This window comes from Callionymus lyra, chromosome 9 (genome assembly GCF_982586985.1).
Source record: "Callionymus lyra chromosome 9, fCalLyr1.hap1.1, whole genome shotgun sequence".
In the NCBI taxonomy this organism is placed as follows: domain Eukaryota; kingdom Metazoa; phylum Chordata; class Actinopteri; order Syngnathiformes; family Callionymidae; genus Callionymus; species Callionymus lyra.
In genome coordinates, this window is record NC_141826.1 from 18,310,157 (window position 1) to 18,327,554 (window position 17,398).

A 17,398-nucleotide genomic window follows, 5' to 3' on the forward strand; every position below is an offset into this window, starting at 1 on the left:
ACTCTTTTACTGATGAACTTTATGAGGCAACGGACTAACTTCTCCTGCATGTGTGTGGCCAACAAAGGTCTCTGACTCGACACAGGGACAAAGCCCGGTATGAGTGGAATGTCCAATCAGCAGCATTTAGTCAACGCTCATCTGTCGACCACTCTCATCATCGCGGGGGGTTGTGGATGGTTGTTTTTTTTTTCCGCTGCAGGTGATCTGCCTCGGAGCACGGCCCGTCGATTCCGTGACGCGTAGCGAAGCCCAGAGGGGGGACGAGGCACAAAGCCAGCAGGCTTCATGAAGGCGGCGGCTGTTCCCCGCAGTCTGGTGGTGTTTTTGTGTCAACAGCCTGAGAGCTTCTCCTCTAATGATACATTAAAAAGAGGGAGATTACGGCGCTGACAGTCGCTTCAATGGAGCTAATTGTGACTCACGTCGTAGCGGCGGTCGGTGGGGGGGAAAAAAATGTCCGCGTTGGCTCCGGGCCCCGAACAATCGGTGACAAAGAACCCGACTTGGCAGCTGTGTCAATAACCCCTTCCTATAATCTACTGCGGCGACTTTTAAGGCATGATTTGTAGGGTCTTTGTTCAATGATGATGACTCTGAAGCTCTTATTGAGAAGACATTGAGGTGTGAATCACAGCTAAGTCGGGATCGCACAAGTACACAGTAGGAGTGCGAGGAAATATCAGTTCACATAAATAACGCAATATTTTTCTTTTTATGATTCTGTATTGATATTCAACATCGCTGCATCGTCTATTATATTATATATATTATTCAACAGTTAAACCACATCTACCTCATGCACTACTTGTACTTTTGTTGCTCTGTTTTTAGATTTTATTCTTTCAAATGTATATATAGTTATTTATATATGTATGTATATATATATAGATATTTATATGTTTATTTTTTACTGTGCACTTTTGTTGGGGGTACAAAGTAAGAATTTCATGGTATCGTAGTACCTATGACAATAAACGCTTTGAATCTTGAATTATTTTTTAAAGTTTATTTTAAATGTATTTTCAGGCTTTCAAATCACATTTTATCTTTTATTTTTAAGTTAGGTTTTTCTATCTGATAACAATTTAGTCGATTTTAAAAATATATATACAATTAAGATGGAAATATTCAGAGTGATTGTTTATTTTGTGTTGCAATTAAACTTTTGGCCGCTGGAAGGCAGAAGTCATTACGTTCTCCGTAGATGAAGGAACAATGAAAATCCCACAAGATCGCGGTGATGACTGAGGACGAGAGGATACAGTGGACTCGAGCAGCTTTTAAACCTGATGTTTGGACATATTTTGGTTTCAAAGCAAATGAAAGCAGTTACGACTTCGTCAAGGGCCATGTGGTCTGTAAATTCTGCAACACCAGAGTCAAGTACTCGACAATACTACAAAAACATCTTTGTTACTACAGTATTGCAAAACATTGCAATGTATTGCGTCAAATATACAGTATTGTTGTTCCTACAGTATCGGACTATAATGTAATCGCCCCTGTATGGTGATACGCATTGTACCACCAGATTCATGCACCACTAATGCTAAGTGTTGAGAAATAATTGTTGGATACTTTTGTGTTTTTTGTGATACTTGAGGTTCAACCCTGGGACTTTCAGACAAATCTTGCAATTCAATCTTGCAACTTCAAATCAAACCTCAATCGGAGAAGAGAAGACGGTCGGATACTTAGGAAAGAGCATGGATGTTTTTCTATTCTCCTGGTATGTGCGAGGCACCACAAAACTACCATCAAGGAAGTGTCTGAAACACAGTACAGCGTAAGGACTAAACAAAAACTGACGAAACTGTTCCCACAAATGTGTCGATGATAGCAAACCGAACACACCTACGCCCTAAACTGTAATAACTTCAACACATTTTTTATGTCTGGGGGGGAAGAAAAAAAAAAAGACTCCCGTCTCAACTTCACCTAAAACATAATTTCCGATCGTTATCCTCTTCGTTCGTCGTAAAATTGAATCGTAACACGACACGTGAAACACGAGCCCGCGTCGCGCTGGAGAATTTTACAATGACTAAATTAAGTTTTAACGATGTGTGTCTTGCAGGGGCCTCCAGCGAACATGAATCTTGTTTTTAAATCGCTGCTACATTCCGCAGGATGATACGTTCCCTTTTCTGGAGCCGTATTAGGTATCGCGCGCACACACACGCCTGATGATATCTGCCGACCACAAGATATCTCCATGATCATGGGGTTGAGAGCTCGCCGTGCTCCGAGCTTTCTATCTCATCTCCTCGGAGGATAGAATACTGGAGCGTCTTTATCTCTTCCCCTTGCTGTCTGCAGCTCGCAATAGTCGTAATAACGGCCACTTGTTCGCGTCCAGGCTTCGAGCGATGGTGAGTTTGTGAATGCGGCGGCTGTCATCGCCGGACCAGGAGCGATTAGAAGTCCAGCCCTTTTCAGTCGTTGACCTTAATAGAAGCTTCATTAATTCGTCCCTGAGTTCAAACGCTGAACTTTTTTATCACAGTGGTGGAAACTAATCGATCAGATCGTTCCATCTCCAGACATCCGTGACACCACCAGATGCTCTTTATCAAAAGGACAGCATCAATCTCCTCCTTCAGCTCCTTTGAGGGGGGAAAGTGAGATTTTTTTTCCGGGTCAACAGAGAGACTTCATCTCTCAAGCGTGTCCGGCGCCGATGATACATCCTGACAAAATGGCTGAGCCATCGAGCCACAGAAATGGGCGTTGATCCGAGAGGATTGATCACCAAATGTCGACTGGTTGAAACATACTTGTCATTAAAAAGAAAGAGTACCCAGTTAATTGTCGTTTCTTCTAAATGTCATTAATGCACTATTGAACTATTGAACGATCCTTAGAATCGTAGAATCCAGCCACAGTACAAACGCTCCTTGTGGGACAGAGTGTCTGGTAACTAGCGTCTCATAAGGCAATTTTTCCACTGTACAGTTTAATCCCTACTATTTTGTCGGATTTCCAACCACCCTTAGCCTTACACCCCAGCTCGGGCTCTGAGGTCTGTGGATCAAAATCTACTGATGGTTCCACGCACACGGCTCAGGACCAGAGGAGAGAAATCTTTTCAGGCTGTTGCTCCTAAGCTTTGGAACGATCTTCCTCTCCCTTTGTGCTTGATGGAGTCTACTGACTCCTTTAAGAAACACCTTAAGACGTTTCTATTTGTTCAGGCTTTTCCTTGAATTTCTCGAACTCCTGTTGTGTTCTCAGTATTATCTTGACCTTTAAAGTATGTACTTTTTTGAGTATTGTTTTGATTGTTTAAGCGCTTTGTGACCCTGGTCTCGAAAAGCGCTATATAAATAAATATTACTTACTTACTTACTTACTTACCCTGCTACCTACTAGCTGTGACAACAAAGCACCAAAAACTTAGGAGTCAATGGTGAACTTACCAGACGAAAAAAGATCTGAACCCGGTCCATAGACCACATAGCATATTTTTCCGGACGGACATATCGTAGTCCTTCTCAAGTCTCTTTTTTTTGTCATGGAGGTTTATTACTTGTTCGGGACTTCACAGTGACGTCAAAGCGGAGCAAGTACTTAAAATACTGTGTGTTTCGACGTACTGTGCTGGTAGTCATTAAGGGTTTACTGGTGCTGGAATTGGGAAGGGTTTTTTAAGCAGGTTCCATTAGTCAAGGCTATAACCAACTCCTGTGACATTTGAATGTACATTAACAATGCAAATAATCTTTGGGGTGATAATTTGCTTATCCTTAGTTAGAAGAAGTCTTCTAGGTAGTTTGGATAACATCTAGTCTAGGTAGCTACAATTACTACATAGCATGGACAAGTTCAAATGTACAGAAAATGTACAAAAAATGTACAGATCAAACCTCTGTTAGGCGTAATAAGTAGTAGCAAAAATCCTTAAGGGTCTATTCTTGGACTACTTAGTTTCAAACTTGGTTTCCATGTTGCACAAGGAGTTATTCATTCCGCATTTAAACACAGAAACTAAAAAACCACATGTTGTTTAAACAAATACAATTCAATGCATCCAAGTTATTTACCGGAACGAACTCTCCATAAACCACTTTATGTCTCTAATCTCCACCAGCATCTCTGTAGGCTCTGTTGCCACGGCGATCACGGACACGGCAGGAGAGAGGAAACAAGCGTCTGTTTGCTCCGACTAATGTTGTGGCGTCGCTTCTTTGTGCTCCGAGCGTCGGCTTTTTTTTCCCCTCAAACGCGTCATGTTTGTGTTGTAAACTCGGCGAGTGATCCGTGACCAAGGCCTGGTGGTGAGTTCCAACGTGTCTGAAGAAGATCCAGGTGAGAAAGGTGGATTTACAAGTTGGAGGAGGAGGCGGTTGAATCATGGAGTAAAGAAAAAAGCGTTATCTAATGGCTGGATGGTGGATGGTTAGACCGACCGAAGCAGGAGGGAGTCGCTCTCCGAGGAGGCTTTTTATTACCCATAACGTGTCTCTTTGTGATGGCATATTTAATTACAGACGTGACGAGGAGGACGTGAGGGAGTTCAAATGCAACAGAAAACCCTCCTCCCGCTCCCTGCTCCGGCTCCTGCCCTCGAGGGCGCTCGCTCGCTCACCGCACAGCATGCTGCACAGATTAGTTTGGGGTCGGAAATTACAGAACATCTCAACCCCTGGCGGAGCTCGCTGCAGCTCAGCGCCAACTCGCGAGACCTGTTCCTTCTGTCGGGATATAATGATCTTACACTTTTGTGTTTGGGGAAAGGCTCTGTAACCCAAGTCTTGTTTAGGGACGACCAAGTCCAACCTTTTGATCGCAGTAACTGTGAACCCTAAAAATTACTCAGCGAATAGTTTCTACATGTCTAAGTTTAGCTTCTAATCATTGTTAAACCGTTTACACGCAGTTGCACTATATGACCATGGGAGGCTTCTGATTCCATTCAAACACTTCCAAATCCCATTACAACAAAGCCCTTCCGGTAGTTATCAGACAAAACATGGACATACTTTATATGCTTCCAAGCTGTAGCCAACATAAAAAAGATAAATCACAGAACCTAATTAACCGTATTCTCTGGACTATGACGCTCATTTCTTTCATGTTCTCAAGAATGAACAGTATCCTTATAAACAGCTGCGCTTTGTATATAAATTCTGGTTGAATTTGAACCGATTATAAGTAGTACATGGTGCTCAAAAGTCTGTCTCAGTCTCAGTAGTATTACTCCGCAAAGCTATATTGTCTCACAGTAATACTACAAGGCCGCATTACATTGATTGTATCATTTACCAACAATTTAAATCCTATCAAACACTTGTGTATGAATAAAATGTTTGTTCTTGTTGGGTCTTTTGACAATCATTCACTAAAGCTTGTGAGTCATTGCAGTGAGCCAACATGACTCAAAACTTTATTGACACAACCCTGTCCCGTCTCCCGCATCACATGACCAATTCCCAGACACCTCATTGGTCAACAGCCGCTTCGCTTCACTCTGTATATGTTGGTGAGAAATTAATGATGAAGCGAAAAAAAAAGAAAAGATATATAAACAGTTATTGATTTATCTAAACAGTTATTGTGTGTTGTCCGGGTAACCGTTTACATATGTGGATGTTGACAAAGAAAGGTTTTGACCCCAATAGATTCTAGATGTCGACTATGGGTTGGGATTATTTACAGAGTAATTTGTTCCTTTTTAGAGTTATAGGTAAATATGTATTTTAATGTAGCGACTGGACCTCGGCCGTCTTCATCTTCGTCCAAAAAGACACTTAAAAACATCCAAATACCTCATCTGTAATGTCCATCTGGTACTGAAGCATCAACAAGAAGAGTTTTTCTGAAAAAAATGAAATAAGGTTTCATAAATTTTAGGTTTGATTTTAGCGGTATTTCCGCTGCTGCCTGAAGTCTTTCCTCATGGAAACTCATTGATAACTTAGCAAGAATCACTGAAAACAAGCTTAAAGGATAGACTTGTTTAAGTTCTTTATGAATAATTCCTTAAGTCGAGTCTTCAATACAAGATTGAATTTATTGTCAAGCTCCATGGAGGTATTTGGATGTTTTTAAGTGTCTTTTTGGATGAAGATGAATACGACTGAGCTCGAGTCGCTACATTAAAATGGAGATACATTTTTGTCGCCAACTCTTAAAAGGAACAGATGAATCTGAGAAAAAAAAATCCTAACTCTTAGTCGAGATGAGGGTGAGTAGAAAACGAGTGTAGTGGTCTCATCCAACTGTTGCTTCAGTCTGAATATTCTCCTTAAAGAAGATATTGAACAAGTTGTTCTTGGTTTGTTGCAAATCCAAGATTCAACTTTTGCTACCGAGTAATTCTCTTGTCAGATTTCTGCTGGTCTGCTTCCATCTCTGTCTACAAAAACCTCCTAAAAAGCCAAGCCTCTGAAGAGCCCCTGCCAGGATCTATATTTATATGTCATCAAAGTTTCAAGGGGAACTCTAGTGGGACTTTTTTTTTTTCTTGGGATTCATCTCTTCTTTCTCGTTCAATTTCTCAACCCGGTTTTCTATCCATCGTTGAAGAAGAAGAGCGTCCTGAGGCTCCTGGCGGCGGCGGCGGAGAATTTGATACGGTGTAACTCAAGCAAGGCTTCTGGTAGTCGAAGCATTACTTAATGTGCCGCCTCAGGGATCCGTCCTCCGCACAGCCGCGACCTCCTCTCAGCCCTCGCCGCGAGGACGGCGGTGATATGCGATCGGCGAATAAAAAAAGGGCACAAATCTGTAGATGCGTTCTCTCTGCCGCAGTCAGCACATTTCTGCAGAACCCATCGCATTCCTCGCGGATGACGGCGACGCTTCTATTACCGTCACCCGCCTTGACGAACATGAAACGACGTCCCACGGTAACAATAGAGCAGCGGGAGTCAGCTCGAAATGTAGAGTCAAATGATTTACACACTTCCAGGCAGCTGCAGACTTTTATCAGGCAGACAATGCATGTCGGCCCGCGGGGGGAAGACGGCACCGGGTTCTGTGTCTGGTAAGTGCAGCTCGTCCTTAACTGCACGAGGAGCCCGTCAAAGGTGCGCCACGTTATAATAAGTCAAAGTTACAGACGGAGAAAATTAAATGCGACACACAATTTGACCCGTCAACTGGGGATGTGAGAAAATATTGATAAACTTACATATCCCAATATAAAGTTTAACACTATACCTATCAATATTCAACTGTATATTGCACTGTATATATATATATTATGGTGTGTATTAACAAGAATCTAGCGATAAGATACTCATCACGATATAGGGGCAATGATACGATAAAAAGTGACAATGTAGAAAATGACATTTGGTTTCTTTTAATGAATTTATTTGCAGGAAAAATGTCACAGCATAGTATATATGGTATATAATATGGTTAACATCATCTTAAAAGCATCCCCAATATATATATATATATATATATATATATATATATATATATATATATATATATATATATATTGGGGTTGTTAGGATGTTAGGATTGGGGTTGTTAGGATGTTAGGATTGGTTAATTAATTATCACATATATATATTTATATATATACACACACACATATAGATATATATACACAAAGTATTATATTATTATTATTTATGTATTCATTCATTTATTTTATTTTTTTCAAATCATAATTTATTTCTATCATACTTATTTTATCGTTTCTATTTCAAACAAAGATTGATGAAATGAAAATAATTTAAATTTACAATCAACAAGCCAATATTCACAGCGTTTGTGTAGCAAATAAACTTCTGCCCACTAGATGGCAGGAGTATTTTGTAATCAAATCTTGCGAGATCCTGGCAATGACTGGGGGCGAGAGGATACAGTTGACTCCAGCATCTTTTAAAGCTGATATTTGGACATATTTAGCAAAATGAAAGGAACAATGAAATCCCGCAAATTCTGGCGATGACTAAGGACAAGAGGATACAGTCGGCTCCAGCTACTTTTAAAGCTGATATTTGAAAATATTCTGGTTTCGTACCATTATATCGTGATACTGATCGCAAAATCCTTCCTAATATACATCTCTACTGGGGGGTTTTGAACCTACAGGTCTCGTTCACGATCATATCTTTCACGACATAAAGAGTCTTCAGAAAATAACCTCTACACAATCTTGAGAAAAAAAAAGCACAGACTGAAAACGATGCGTCACGAGCCCACACCTGAGATGAACCACCTTCTCCCGGCAACAGTCCGACCCAACAATGGGGCCAGAGGCGAGTGAGTTATATCTGAACACAAGTAACACTTAAGCCGAGCCGCCATCAGCCTGATGACAGAGCTGGCGCGAAGCCGGGGCTCTGCTATTAGCCTCCGTCATTAAACCAACATCATAAATGCTCCTAAGTACAGTTTCCCCGCCATCGAGATGTTCACGAAAATAGTTCCCCTCGCCGCGACTGTAATACCTTCATTCCAGCTCGTGCCAAGTCATTAGCTTTCCTCGATGCCTGAGGGCGCATGTTTGGAAACTTGTCAGGATATTATTTGGAAAAGAACATTGTAAAAAAAAAGGTTGTTTAACGGTACGAACATGATTTAGGTGAAGAATGCTTTGGACAAAATTGGAAAGATAGTGAAAGGCGGGAAAGTAGTTTCAACTTTTCGCTATTTTGTACCACAAGTATATTGGAAACACAAAACAGGTTCTGTTAGTCACTGATCATAGAACTGCAGATATATATATATATTTTCTTTTAAAGGTATGCGTTTTATAAGAAATACTTCGACCCTTTTTCATACAGTACTTTTGTATACTGTACTTTAAATAATACCATCTGATTATATGTAACAATCAGAACTAAACAATTTTTTTCCATTGAATTCAACATTGGAATTTAACATAACGTGATTAAATATAAATAAAAATACACTGACTCGACAGTACAGTCTTTACTTGTATTATCAAGGGCACAAAATGTGTATACATATTTGTGTAGCACTTTTAGCACTTTCATTTTTGTGATTTGTTAATGACTGGACATCTGCATTTTAACATATTTGGGTGATAAATTTGTATTTTTTATTAATTATTTCTTCTTTGATTTTTTTTCACTGCATTTTTTGTGATAATTATAATTATTTTTTTATATTGTCCATTCAAATAGATTTGATATATAAGGTATTTGTTTTTATAATTCCGAAGTTGAATAAAGATGTATTTATTCAAATCAATCAATATATGTTGATTCCATCGAACGTTGGTGTAACTACACAACCACGTGTATAGCATGACCAAAAAAAACAACAACATACTAAATCACAGTATTGGTTTCAAAACAATACTAATAACTTACTGTAAAGATATTCTTGTATTTTTTTAGATTGCAACAGCATTTTTTGGGCCATAAAGCAAGTAACAATTCTGTTATCTGACATTAGACAACATCGTTTTCAAAGAGTTGTGGTTAAATCGAAACTGTTTAATAAATCAGGTTTAGCGAAATGCACTGAAAAGCGAAAGAAGTGATGTCGTCTTTTCGTGGACAGGCCAGAGAGCACGAGCTCCTCTGATGGATTTCTCATTCCAATCCAGCGACCTGTCGCCCTCGAACAACAGAAACATGTTTCAAATGAGATTCGAGTGTCTCGTTTGTCATCTCGTAAACCAGCTCGCCAACCGTTTCCATCTGGACGTGGACTCGGAGAGTGACACGACATTAATGAAAGGCTTCCCACTCTCGCCGGCGTCATTCCTCTCTGTCCTCCCCCCCCTCACCGCCGCCACCTCCCCCGAAGCCTCCCCCGTATGCTCTCATTTTCCTTTTAAATGAATCGCCGGATCAACTGCCGGCGTGTAGCAATTTACTCTCCGCAGTCTATAAAAGGTCAAACTGTGATTGAATCGACTTCCATCTCCCCAGACTGTCGCCGGCAGAGAGAAGTCGTGGACGACACGAATCTCCACTATTACACAAGTTTTCCAGGCAAAGTCAGACGTCATTTGAGGCTTGAGTTTACCAGGATTATCAATATCAATGTATCAGGACTAGTTAGTTAGTGATTGAGCAGGATGTTTACAGCAGATAAACATCTGTTAACATCTGGACACTAGGGCTGTATATCTATGTTGCAACATACCATATATTTTAATACCATGAATTTAAGAACATTTTAAGGGGATTTTAGTGACATATTGTGATTGTTTCAAACATCAGCTTTAAAAGCTACTGGAGTCGACTGTATCCTCTCGTCCTCAGTCATTGCAGGATTCTGGCAGGATTTCATTGATCCATTAAACAATGACTGCTGCCATCTAGCGGCCAGGAGTTTGATTGCGACACCAATGAACATGGTAAATATTTGCTGGTTAATTGTAATAAAAAAAAAACTTTAAAAATATATATATAAATAAACCAAAAATGATATTATCATAAACGAAAAGAAAGCAAAAAATATATAATAATAATATATATATATATATTGAAGAAACTAGATAGTGTTGTTGAATATCAACATAGTATGGTGAAAGAAATATTGATATAAGTGTATGGGTTAAAATTATATATACTGTATATATACAGTATGTATTGCAATATTTGTTTTCACTATATTGCATCAACAGTTTTTTATTTATACAGTATATGATCATTTTTAGGCCAAATTATATATATTTTTAAATATTAATCTCCAATTCTTAAAGTGTATCTAATATTTTCACAGCGTTTGCATTTAAACCAGATGGACACTACCTCCTCCATGAAATCCAGCGAGATCCTATCGATGACTGAGGACGAGAGGATACAGTCGACTCCAGCCGCTTTTAAAGCTGATGTTTGGACGTATTTTGGTTTCAAAACAAATGGAAACACTTACGACTTTGTCAAGAGTCATGTGGTCTGAAAATTCTGCAACACCAGAGTCAAGTACTCGACAATACTACACATATATCCTTGTTACTACAGTATCACTATATATCGTATTGTTTACCGTGTATTGTGATACATATCGTATCGTTCTTGCCAATAAACACAGCTATTAATAAGAGTGATAGTGAACTGTCCACTGAACAAGGGGTTTTTCAAGGATGATCCTTAGTTGTTCCCCCCTTTTATAATCATCACCTAAATTTTTTAACAATAAATAGAGAGTATAGAGTGTAACTATAACTCAAACATCTGCAGGTTTATTTATATTTTTCTACATATCTTCTTCATTCTACTCAAAACTTCCCCTTAGCAGAAAACAAATACATATTTAATTCAAAAAATGAAACTTCTATTTTCGATTCTTTGCTTGTTGAAATGAAAAGCAAACAAGTTCTGTCAGTTAAACCGAGTCATGAACCTTGTTTCAACATTGTTTTTTAAAAACAACTGCCGTGGTTCTACGTCATTTCATTCTTCGCACCAATTCGTAGAACCTGAGATGATGATGATAACTCAGGGGTTCTACGTCAGTTGGAGCTCCGCCCTCTAACCGCTTCGCTATTGGTTTATCCTCGAGGCCCTGCAGGGGATAGCCTTGGGTTTAAACCATAAGCAAAGGGGTTACAGGGCTTCGCACTAATTCGTAGAACATGAGATTATGATGATAACTCAGGGGTTTCAATGTCTTCCCAGGCCTACTATAACTGATGCATCTCCTGATAAACACTGTGGTCATAATGTTACGGCAGCTGGTGTGTACAGTATACACACACCGAAGATGCTGGTGTCACTTCTTCTCCAGCGTTCAACAAACATCGTCAAATATTTAAGATGAACTCGGCAAGAGGGCTGTAAAAAGACCGAGAAGATCCTCCAACGTTGAATTATTCATGAACTCTTTATTTTAGTAGTGTTTGCATTAATAATGAAACAATCTTTCTAAAGTTCGGGGTTTTTTTCAGTTCTTTTTCAGTAAACGACTGCGCTTTAAACACATGTTTCTGTTCCTCAGCAGCACGTGAAGTCAAAGATAAACATCTCAAGTACTTCCAAGTGTGTCCCTGTTGTCAATGTTCCAAGAAAGTACAGCAGCTGGAAACATGTGTTGAGAACTTCTTTTTATAAAAAATACAAAAGCTAGCTTTGTTAGCAACACAGATGCTAAGCTAATAACTCAATAATATACTTATATACTCTTTTCACTGTCGTGTGTGTCTTTTAAAACTACAAAGAATATTCCACACGTGTCTGAAGATGAGTTCAACAAGATAAATATTAGCAATAGAGGTAACTCACCTGAGAAGTGACGTCAGTACAACATCCGGGAACTCGAGGGACTGAATAAATATTTGTTAAAAAAAACAAAAACATTATTAAAGTAATTTTTGAACGTTTAAGTATTGATTAAATCCATGACTATTGGGAATAAATGTTATCTTAATCTTTCAATATTCTGACAACAGACGACGTTTCCTGTCAAATGATGTGTTCACGGCCCTAGAAGAATATAGGAAATCCAACATCATTATAAAAGTTTTTTTATTTGTACTTAAACGCTTATTTTTTGAACGGTTTAGATGTAATTGATAATATTGATGCATTGTTTATCCAAACAAATCGATTAAAAAAAATTATGACGTTTTATATATTTGGGAAAATTGTGGTCTAAGGGAAAAAAAATCACAACAATTTATTTTTATATCGGTTTTTAGTTTTGCTTTGTTTAGACGTTTTGTAATATTGTAGCAAATAAAGCCGATATGAAAGAACAGCGAATATTTTATTTAATGAATTGTTTCGAATAATAAGATAAAACCATCCAATTCAGGAATTATTTTTGTGATGTTTCTTTTTTTCACCAATTCAAACGTTTAGTTGAATTTATCGTCAAACCAGTCTTTGGCGAGTAACTCTAGGAAAACTGGAAGCTCGACAGCGCTATCTAGTGTCTTAAAGTATACATTACAACATCCATGTGTTAAAGAGTTTGGCCCGTTTAGGTTTCTGATGTCGATAAATATTTAAATGGAAAACAAACGCAAAGTTCATTTTTATAAATAACTTATTAATACTAAATAATGTATCATTTGAATCGTTGTATGTGTTTCTGGCTGGATACAATTATTTAAAAATAATTATTTATTGATTGTTCGAACATTTTGAAAAATGAATTCTATCAAAAAATAATTTTGAAAGAGTAAAAATGATGCAGCAACTACAAGCATTTTTTTTTTTTTAAGTCCTTGAGGCCCATAAGTACTTGTTTTCCATTTCCATCCATAAACTGTTTGTATTCAGATCACACCTTTTTTTTGTGACACCTTTAAACAATTTCCCGAAGGAGACCTCCTGAGGGATCAATAAAGTTTTACCTTACCTTACCTTACCTCTCTGACTCAAGGGTTTTTTGTACTTAAGAGTCAAAAAGCAAATACGTCTTCACGAGTCGTTTTTGTTTCCGAGTCTTAATGACTCGAACAAGAACTGAACTGTTGCCTGATTGTTCAGTGAAATAAAGAATCAATTCTCAGACTCATTTTTCAGTCTCACATTAAAGACTCGCTCACAGATACGACTCTTACATCCACAACTACTCGACCCCATCCTGGTTATCACTGACTCTTACGTGACTCTAAAGTTAAACCGGCTCAAAGAGTCTTTCTGTGATGATGAGTTTTAAACTACATGACTCAAGAGGGAACTCAAACGACTCATAATTGAGTCGTTTTATTAACTCTATCTTTCAGAAAAGTTTTCTTTCACAGACTGTTAATTGTCCGTTTCTCTCCAGGAGGGAAAGTTGGATCGTGTTCTGTGGTCGACAATCACTTCCTGCCGCCTCTTTCTGACGACTGGCGTCCCTGAAGTCCGAGTCTGGCTCCAGAGGCCCCTGAGGGAGGCGGTGATTAATTGAGCTGGCATGTTTACTGCGTCGTCTGTTTGCAGATGTGTGTGTTTACTAGCTGTGTGTGTTTGTGTGTGTGTGTGTGTGTGTGTGTGTGTGTGTGTGTGTGTGTGTGTGTGTGTGTGTGTGTGTGTGTGTGTGTGTGTGTGTGTGTGTGAGTGTAGGGCTCCATCGTAGCGGGCCCGGCAGCAGCAGCAGCAGCAGCAGCAGCGTGGGGTAACCTGCGTGTCAGACCCTCAACATTCCCTCCGGGGTGAGTCTGGGGTCCTGAGCTGGAGCCGCTCGCTCACTTTGTGAGTCTGCAGCCACAACAGCTCAGTGTGACTTCACATTCTTTCTGGACCAGGAAGTGACCCGGACTCTGCGGGACACCCCGAATCGCCGGGACCCACAAACTAGAGAAACACCAATGAAAAACTCTGGGAAGTAGAAGACACACAAACTACACTAGACTTCGACTCACATATGAAATTACCCTTTTACAAACAAACACAACACATACATATGATGTAGAAAACACAAACAGAAAAACTCATAAAACAAAAACTGAAAAACAAACAAACAAAGACAAAAACTAACTAACACAAACACACATACAGACAGACAAACACACACACACTAATACATACATAGATACACACATACATAGATGCATGCAAACTCACACAAAGAGAGATACACAAACACATTCACGCACTTACAAAGAGAGACACAAACAAACACACATAAACAAAAACACAGATACACACAAACACATGTACATACAAACATGCACACAACGAGACAGACACACACACATAGATGCACACACACACACACATAGATACACACACACACACACACACACACACACACACACACAGAGTCAGACACAAAAATACTCACATACAGACACACATACACACACATACATAGATAGATATATATATATACATGCACACACACACATACACACACACACACACACACACACACACACACACAGTTACATTCAGAGACAGACGGACACACACACAAAGATTCATACATGTACGCACACAGAGACAGCAGACACACTCACACACACATACAAACCCACACATAGAAACATACATGTACACAAAAAGACAGACAGGCACACACACACACACGGATACACACAAACACAAACACAAACACACGCACACAGACACACACAGTTCTTCGTCGTATTACCGCCATCTGCTGGTTTTATTGTGTACTTACAAGTGTGTCATATTAGAGAGACGGAATAAGTTTAATTAAGTATTTATATTATATTTATTATTATTATTATTTTTATTATTTTTGCACGACCGTTGTTGTTCTGAGTGAATCATGAGAAAAAAAAGTTCTCACTGAGTCCTGCCTGTCAAAGAGTGACTCATGGGTTAAGGTGAGTCTAAAATGTTAATTTTAGTGTTTATTCTCATCGATAAAGTCCAGTAAAGACTCGACTCTTCTCCAATCGTGAACCTGTTGCACTCGGAACATTCCGGGCAGAATTCCCAGTCGAGGGAAGAGGAAGCGACGTTTCCTCAGGACGTCTCTGGATCTTTCCAAGGTCGCTGCTCAGGAAGAGATTGTTTGTGTTCCTGCAGTTGTTCGAGACAATCTCGATTGTCTGTTTCGTTGGTCGTGGTTTCCCTCGAGCTCTTTGGCTCCCAAAACGTCGCCACGGCAACCGTTTCTTCCCGCCACAGTGGTTTCTCTCTTAATGTTTGTGATGGTTGAAGTGATCCTGGCCACGAAGTTTGATTCCTAGATGTCGGTGAGTGGAAAAAAGAAATACATGACTCATGGGTTAATGTACAGAGCCGGTTAAATTAATCTTGAAACATAAATGGCAGAAGAGAGCCCTCTGGTGGACAAAACACCTCTACAAAACTTTATAACAAGAACTTGTAGGAGTTGAAACATTAGTCAAGAGTCATTGGAACAGTAGTTTAATGACTCAAGGGTTAATAGTTTTAATGGTGAAATCAAGCATTACCTTTTGTACGAAAGATTAAACGGAAAGTTTGAAACTTCCTGCTGTTATATCGGGACAGAGTCACTGGACAAAAAGACGCAATACATTATGACTCATGGGTTAACAAACAACGTTGATTTAACAAGGCTATATATGAAGCATGGCGCCCTCTGGTGGACAACAGCACCTCTACAAAGTGCCAGAACGAACAAGAAATTTTAAAGAGAGTCAGAAGAAAAGTAGATCAATGACTCATGGGTTAATAGAAGTAGAACGAGCCCTCTAGTGGATACAAGTGTCACAACTTGTACAAAACCCTAAACAGAAAGTTTAAAAATTCCTGCAGTTGCATTGAGTCAGAGTTGGTGAAAAAAATCCAAATTATTTTATGACTCATGGGTCCTGGGACCAAACAGAACATGGTTTATTTATTAGGTGTACAGCATGGCGCCCTCTGGTGGACAACATCACCTCTACAAACTGGGAGAAACAGCGGAAAGTAGAATATTGATTCTTGGGTTAATAAGGGTTAAAAAAAAGCCCTCTAGTGGACTACGACTCATGGGTGACCCAAGAGGACAAGGTTATTTTAATGAGATGGTGTTGAGCCTGGCGCCCTCTGGTGGACAAATACACTCTACAAACTTTAGAACAAACATTTAGAAACATTAGAGTCAAGTTAGAGTCAATGGAAAGAAGAATATAGACTCATGGTTTAATAAGGGTAAAAAAAAAGCCCTCTAGTGGAAACAAGCGTCATCCAGTTCACAAAAAGACTTATTATATTACGACTCATGGGTGACCCAACAAGGCAAGGTTTATTTAATGAGACGGTGTTGAGCAGAGCGCCCTCTGGTGGCCGTTTTAACAATTATAACACATGACACTCCTGTCGATTCAGTGACTCTCTGAGTCAGTGAGGCAGGTCTATGGCTCACGGGTTAATGTGCTGATTCAGCTCCACGTGTTTTGATCCTCCAATGAACAAGCAACCCTGTAACGTGTGATCCACGATGAAGGAACTTGTGTGCTCGCTGGTGGATCAAAGACCTGGTGAAGGACTTTAAAGGAGGGGGGACGTGGGGGAGGAAGGGTCAGGGTCATTATCCTGGTGGGCACCGAACACACGAGCAGATCTGCAGAGATCCTCCTAAACACCTTCTCCTGCCGACCCAGGAATGTCTCTGATAGAGGAGAGAAAGTGAATAGAGAGATCTTTAACAGTAGAAACCTTCATCTTCTTCTCCTCCTCCTCCCTTCCTCCCTCCTCCTCCTCCAGGAGTGATGTCACACAAAAGCTCAGTGGAAGAAGTCAGACTTAATTCTCCTTTTCATCTCCCACAATCCTTTGTGTCCCGCTGCTCTTTACACTCTCGCCGCTTTGATTTTTGAGAATCCAGGATTGATTAGAAGTTCCTCGTGGAACCAGCAGTTAATCCAACTTTCATCAGGACCTCTTTAACCGCGTGTCGCCCCCTAGTGGTCTGCGAGGGATGTTCATCCTCTTGTACAGAATCATAGAATTTTTATATTGATAATATATACAAATAGTTCAAAAGCATCTCATTATGCCTCTTATTTACATGTTTTTAACTTTACTATTTAATTTATTTAATTCCACGACCTTTTGTATGATTTGTGCCAGTT